This window comes from Hordeum vulgare, chromosome 7H (genome assembly GCF_904849725.1).
Source record: "Hordeum vulgare subsp. vulgare chromosome 7H, MorexV3_pseudomolecules_assembly, whole genome shotgun sequence".
NCBI classification, from domain to species: Eukaryota; Viridiplantae; Streptophyta; class Magnoliopsida; order Poales; family Poaceae; genus Hordeum; species Hordeum vulgare.
Window position 1 is genome coordinate 613707171 of NC_058524.1, and position 7660 is coordinate 613714830.

The 7660-nt window shown below is 46.3% G+C and overlaps 1 long non-coding RNA gene across 1 annotated transcript; it reads left to right on the forward strand.

The window, feature by feature from the left end:
• Positions 1–1107: 1107 nt before the first annotated feature.
• LOC123412139 lies at positions 1108–1659 on the forward strand. Its single transcript, XR_006613416.1, has 2 exons — positions 1108–1199; positions 1292–1659. It is a non-coding gene; the product is annotated as an uncharacterized LOC123412139 (long non-coding RNA).
• Positions 1660–7660: the final 6001 nt, after the last annotated feature.

Genomic DNA, 7660 nt, shown 5'->3' on the forward strand with positions numbered 1-7660 from the left:
AAAATTTTATGAACCTTTTCAAAATCCATAAACATTTTTAAAATACGATTTTTAATTTTATCATTTTATTTATTTTATTTCCTTCTTTTTTTTGCAAGTCAATGATTATTGGGCCGGCCCAACAGGGGGCGCTGCATGCGCGTGGAGCAGGAACCGGCGCCTATAGGAGCACCCCCGATCCTTCCCCAAAAAATTATTCTCCCCCTACAGATTTTGCACGGTCACACGCACCAGCACATCTCACGGCCCAAATTACTACGAGAGGCCGAGCTTCACCTGAGGAGTAGCAGCCCTGTAACCATGGGCTAGCCTAGTTAACACGAATTGAGGACGGGGAATCGGTTCAAGTGACGTTTTAGCCGATCGAAGATGATCTTGATCGTTGAAGAGGTAGATCGGACGCTAAAAAGTGTCAATCGCTACGAGAGAACGTATGTGGTTGAGTTATACTTATACTATCTCTTAGGAGTATATCAGACATAGCATCCAAATGGCAGCAACATGGACATACTTGGAGGAACACAGATAGGTGTGTAAATATTGACATAGGTTTTGTCAAATTCGTCCAAATTAATTTGCCTGGATTCGCTGAATCTTGACAGATTTAGGCAATATTCTGTCTAAATATGCGTCAATTAATTTGGAATGGGGGAAAATATTTTAGGATCAATTGTTTCGTGTCCCCAGTGCAAAGATAGCAAGTCAATATTGGCATTTATTAACTATGAGACTAGAAGAGATATCTGCCACCATTACTGCTCACGATTGTGTATGCATACATGAATTACAATCGCAGGGGATATCAATTTTATGGAGGACTATATACGAGATATTAAGGTGCTGAATTGATGGGCGATCCTTCCATATGAAGGAGTTTCGCATCAGGTATAATATTTCCTAATTGACAGATATCTATACTAATTCTTGTTGTAAATAAGTACTTCTTCATTCCGAACTAATTGACACATTGTTTAGATACACATGTATCTACACATTAAAATGTGTCTACATACGTGCGTATCTAGATAAATGTGTGCCAATTAAGAACGGGGAAATATCCCTGGCGCTATAAATAGACAAGGATGCAGAGCTTGTTGCTTACCACAGCTCAAGTTATTCAATCCAAGGTTTGACAATGGCCTCCAAGATAGCACTAGTAGTCTTGTCTCTACCGGTGTTAGCATTCTTCCTCTGCATTGGTAAATAAATAAATGATCCATGGTTTTGCGGTTTTATGAAAAGGTGTAATATATATATAGTTCTAATGGGATGGTTTTGGAATTTACATCAGGTACTGCAGAAGCTGGCCCGCAGTGCACATACAAGATTAATCCTTACTATCATGGTAGGTGCAAGACAGATTATGACAACGACAATTGTCGAATTGCTTGTACAAGATTTGAGGCACCAAAGTACATGGGTGGTGTATGTTCTGATGAACAATGCGTCTGCTATACTTGTTAATGATCGTCGGACTCATCCACCACTCGGGGAGATACATCACTTGTGCCTTGGTGGACACCACCATGGAAAGATTAGAGCTCCTAGGAAGATTGCTTTCTTTTATTGTATCAGAATAAATTGGCAATGTGTCTGATTGTGCTTTAGCAAGTATTTATTTCTGATGAGTTATGATGAAGAGTTTCCAATCGATTTAAATTGTTCGCCTAATATCTTGTAGGCAATAGTACATGTGTGGCAACCGGTTTTTGTGTTATCTCAACTCCTAAAGGATTAGAACATTCCATGCAAGTGCAAGTTACTTAGTAATGTCTTTGTGTGAAAGAATCAATCATATCTAATCTCTAAAGAACAAATCTAAATTAATTAATCTTACCATAAATCGCTCAATCACACTAATTACTATTTTCATACATCACAGAAATTACACAATCCCTCTGATTTTTTGGTGCGTCGTTCCCTCCTCCCCCGAGTCCCTCTCAAGGAAGGAAATCAATTGACAATCCCTCCTTCCAAGTGAAGCACGTCTTGACCAAGGAAATAAATCGGGTGACAATCTGTCACGCCCAAGATGCGACTCTATCCTCAATTTGGCACGAAGGCCTCGTCAGGGATAGAAGTGTATCTCGTCGTGTCGCAAGAATGAATATCGTTACAAGTACATGTACTGAAAAGATGAGGTATATATAGAATTGGCTTACACTCGCCACAAGCTACATCAGAGTGACATCAGTATATTACATAATCATCAAGAGTAAGAGCAGGGTCGACTACGGACGAAAACAAACGACAAAAGAATAACGACGTCCATCCTTGCTATCCCAGGCTGCCGGCCTGGAACACATCCTAGATCGATGAAGAAGAAGAAGAAGCAACTCCAAATGAACAATCAACGCGTTCGCGTCAAGTAACCTTTACCTGTACCTGCAACTGGTGTTGTAGTAATCCGTGAGCCACACGGGACTCAGCAATCTCATTTCCAAAGGTATCAAGACTAGCAAAGTTTAATGGGTGAGGTATGGTTAAGTGGTGAGATTGCAGCAGCGGCTAAGCATATATTTGGTGGCTAAACTTACGAGTACAAGAATATGGAGGGAGAAGATCTACGCATAGCGGAGGTGAACTCCTGATGATCAAATGAATGATCTTGAACACCTACCTACGTCAGACATAACCCCATCGTGTCCTCGATCGGAGAAAGAACTCACGAAAGAGATAGTCACAGTAACGCACACAGTTGGCATGTTTTAATTAAGTTAACTTCAAGTTATCTAGAACCAGTGTTAAACAAAGTTTCCACGTTGCCACATAACCACGGGCACGGCTTTCCGAAAAGATTTAACCCTGTAGGGGTGCTCCAACTAGTCCATCACAAATTACCACAAGCCGCATAGAAATCCTCAATCACAAAGCTCGCGATCTCGTCGGATTCCCTAGAGGAAAACCTCAACTCTAAGATTACCCAAAGCATCACCGGAATCCCGATGCACAAGATATCTCGTCAAAGGTAAAACTAATCCAGCAAGGCCGCCCAGCGTGTCGACGATTCCGATAGGAGCCGCGTATCTCGTTCTCAGGACACGACGGATAAGCACAGTGTACGGTGGCCTGATAGAAATCTCCCAAGTTGCCCTGGGTTGGTCCCGCAAACGGCTCTAGTTTTGGACCAGCACCAACAGCACTGGCCCTCCCTGTATTATGTGAAATTACTCCTCGGGTTCATGACGCCCTATGCATTTTAATATTAACAAAATTATTATGTTGGGAAAATGTAGTACCAATGTTGGGCCTTGCCGGACCAACTTTAATCTAAAACGAATTATCAAGGGGGTCCCCATAACAACCCCGATCGTGTTAGGAGCGCTCATTTATGGAACATAACACCGGTAGTCGAAACTAAGGGGGCAAAGGTCGAACAAAACACCAGGCTTGAAAGGCCGAGCCTTCCACCTTTTACCAAGTATATAGGTGCATTAAATTAAATAGCATTAATATGGTGATATAACAAGGAACCCATGTAATCACATGGAAGCAACTGCACCTGCAACTAGCAACGCTAACACAGGGTTAAGCAAGCGGTAACATAGCCAATCAGTGGTTTGCTAGGTTGAACAGTTGAAGGTTGTCATGGCATTGTTGAGAGGCTCGTATATAACAAGTGGTAGGCAACGAGACGTAAACGGAAGAAACGGTAAAACTAGCATGGCAATGATAGTAATGGTATCTGGGGAAATGGTCATCTTGTCTGAGATCCCGCTTGGAAGAAGAGTGACTCCGTGAAGCAGACGAACCGACGTAGTCGAACGGTCCTCACATCCGACACGCTTGCGGAACTCTACCGAGACGGAGGAAACCGGAAACAAGCATCAACACACGAAATTCACGACACGATGCAACAACACAAATGATGCATGAGCAGCTGAATACATGCAAGTCACGGCATGGCAAATCACACAAACAAACACTACACATTAAGTGAAGTTCATTATGCAACGAGTTGCATATTGACGAAACTCCACGTTTATTTATTTAGTTCTATCCCGATTAGGTACACGGCACTATTAAATGTGATTAAACATGGCAAGAGGTGAAGCGCAATTAATCTACCTATCTAGGCATTTTAAATGAGGTCGGAAATGACATATAGCACCTCCGAAACGACCTCGCATGTTAATTTAGAATTCTGTCCAGATCTGAACTAACATATTTAATTAGTTGTTAAACAGCAAAACAAATAGGTTCACGTGATTCTACGCGTCATTTCAAGCAATCTACATATAGAGATCATCTCCAACGGAGCTACGGATCAAAAGTTACAAGCACCGCAAGATATGATGGCATGAATGCAATATGTGTGCAACGACGGTCACGAGCACTTCAAAACATACAACCAGCAAGGGAAAATGAAACTACACAAGATTCTAAGCAAGTTTCATGTAGGACACGATCAAATCGGAGCTACAGTTCGACAACTACGAGCAAAACAAGAAAACACTACAATATGTCAAAATCAGCCACATAGCATATTCTACACCCCACAACTACGAGCTACACAGCTCCGATATGCTCAAGCAAGGCATGGCACGAAAGAGGGCAAGAAGCACTACTACACACAACTAACAACAACTAGCATGGCAGCCAGGAACACTAGGAAAAGAAGTCACAAAATGGCTTTCCACGCACTATTTCAGACTTAGTGAAAATAACACCTCATGAAGGTGCAGTTTTCGGTTTGAAGTAATATTGACAGCAGCAAAACCTATAGCTATAGGAATCCAAATGGCATGAAAATTCACAGCATGCTACAAAAACACAAGGACTACAACTTCCTCCATTGGATCAACCTCAAAAAAGCTACAGATCAAAAGATACAAGCAAGACAAGACAGCAACAAAATATAACAGATTCCAGACTTAGAAATATTTCAGCTCCTCCAAATCAGCACTATTTCTAGCAACTTAAGGGCAATCAAACCACACCTAAACAAGCATTTCTATTGCAACCAAAAATACCAGGGGCTAGTCTAAACATCCAAGAACAACTTCCTAATTGACAACTCCTTCAAACGAAGCACGGAATAAATCCCACGAATTAAACAAAAGGGCATCACGGCAAAATGTCGCGCGAACTAATTTGCTCTAATGCTAAAACTAATTGCACAGAAAAATCCCATGGATTTTTCTACCCCGAAAACGTATAAAATATGTGGGCTTGCAACACAAAAATATTGCCACACATAAATGCGAGATAATAACTGATACACGGGAAAATAAACTACCGGCAATCCCTACACGCAAAAATACCAATGACCGCTTTAAAATACATGGAAAATACATGGGTATTTATCTTTGGCATACGAGCAACCCGGTCTTGCGTGAAAAATAAATACGGCGTCTATCATATCTAGACAGCACGCTAATCTATGCATTCGACACGTCAAACAACGTCAAATAATTATGCAAGTTTTATAAACGGGTTCTACGCGCAAAACTACCTGAAAATCATACACAATACGCCTCGATCCGACTAACGGTTAAAAAGTTACGCGCGTTATAAAATCGGCTATTTTTCTGGAATTTAATTTATTCCAAAAACCCCTAAAAGGTCATTTAACTACCGGGCCTACTGAGGCGCCATTTAGCTAACAAACGCAACGGGCAGTGAATAGCTCACCTGGGAGCCTCGAGGAGGCAGTGGCTCGGGGTCGGTCGCGGCCTGGGCCGGCTGCTGGGGGGAGGCCCAACTGGGCTGTAGGTGGCGCAGGCGGGGCGGAGGCCCAGGCGGCTCGGGTCCCTGGCCTGCCGCGGCCCACGTGGAGGCGGTCAATGGCAGCCCCAGATCCATCGATCCCGACAGGGCACCGGCGCCGCAGCGGCTCTTGGGGCAGGTCCTCCGACGGCGACCACGGTGAGGCACCACAGGGCGGCGGCGAAGGCGGATCTGTGAGCTGGGGCGAGGTCTCGGTCGGCAAAGTCCTGCGGCGGCGCGAGGGCTCGGTCGGCAAAGTCCCGCGGCGGCGCGAGGGAGCCTCGGCAGGAGCTTGCAAGAACTCCGGCAGAGGCTGCGGTCTGGTTCCGGTGAGGAGAGGCAAGGCGGCGGGGTTGCACCGGCGAGGGAGCTGCGCGGCTGTGCGCACCGGCGGTGGCGCTCCGGTCGGCGGAAGGCAGCGGCGCGAGGAACTCGCACGGCTCAGGGCAGCTCGGGGTGAGGCTGCTGCCTCGGGCAAGCGGGCGGCGGCGGCTCGGGGACGAACCGGGCTTGGTCGGGCCCCAGATGGGCTTCGCTGGCCCGGCGGCTGGAGAGGGAGAGTGGAGGCTGGAGAGAGAGCTAGGGTTTCGGGGTAGGTGGCGCGCAAAACGAGGCAGGGGGTAGGGTTGCTGTCTAAAATTACCCGAGGCTATTTATAGACAAATGGGGGGGCTAGGTTTAGCGAAATTACGCCCCGGTTTCAACCGCGCGGTCGGATTTGACTAATTCCGAACGCGGGAACGGTTACGAGGCCGTGTAGAGTGGATATCCGGGGACGAGAGGGGGAACGGGCGGCGCAACAACGAATTTTAAAACACCGACAAACGTCCGACGAATAACCGAAGACGGTGCCGCTACGGTCGATCGTTCGGCTACCAGACGGTCTCCGATCGCGACGAAATTCGACAGGCGGCCTAGCTATATTAAAATAAGACCGCACGTCAAATCTCAACCCGATCAGAGAAAGTTTTACGCACACATTAAAAACAGGGTTTTGACGAAGCCGCGGGCGCGTGCGTGTGCGGTCGGGCTCAGAACAGACAACGACGTGAACCGGCAACTAACAACAGATGCATGTTTTGAAAACGGGCGGCAACGGGATGTCGATGCAATGCTGATGATGCGCATGATGCGATGATGATGCGACAAATGAAATTCCCACACGACGAAAACGGAAAGAAAGGGGAATCTTCTAGGACACCGGCATCGGGCTGTCACACAACCCCTCTGATATAATCGGTTGACTGTATATGGATGTGTCTAGAGAGAAGAAAGGGGTAGAGCGTCATCTCCTGCTCGATCACATCACACGTTTTCTCCACCCCGCTTCTACCGTGTTGGTGCACGATGTGGCGCTATGGTCGTCGTCGTGCATGCCACCACCCGCGTCATCGAGCCCTAACCGCTCCGATTTGATGGACCATTCCCCGACATCTTCAATCTCGTCAGATATTCAGATCTGGTTGGACATAAGAAGGCCGACGCGAAGGACATGTAGGGGCACACGGCAGTGGCGTAGCCAGGGGGTGGACAGGGTGGTCCATGGACCACCGTGAAATCCCATCATATCCAATATATTAGGTAGAAAATAGATATTACATTTTTACAATGCATAAAATTATATTTTTTTATTATAGGACCACCCTAGCTCACCGAGCTGGCTACGTCACTGGTGCACGGTGATGCATGTTGACGTCGGGCTTAGGTCCGAGGTGTGCCTGCACGCGCCCGCGGACGCGGGCAAAATTAGACTACGCACGCACGCCGGTGCAGGAGTTGCTATTGGGATGTACTGGACCTGGTTGCTGACGCAATGGCGTCGGACTCGGTATCGTAGCCAACCTCCGATCTTTCCTTGGCTTCAACAAGGGCGTGTTATGCTTGTGCATCAGCCCCGCCTCACGGTGCGCATATCAGTCGTCGTGCTACACGTATAATTTCACAGTTACTT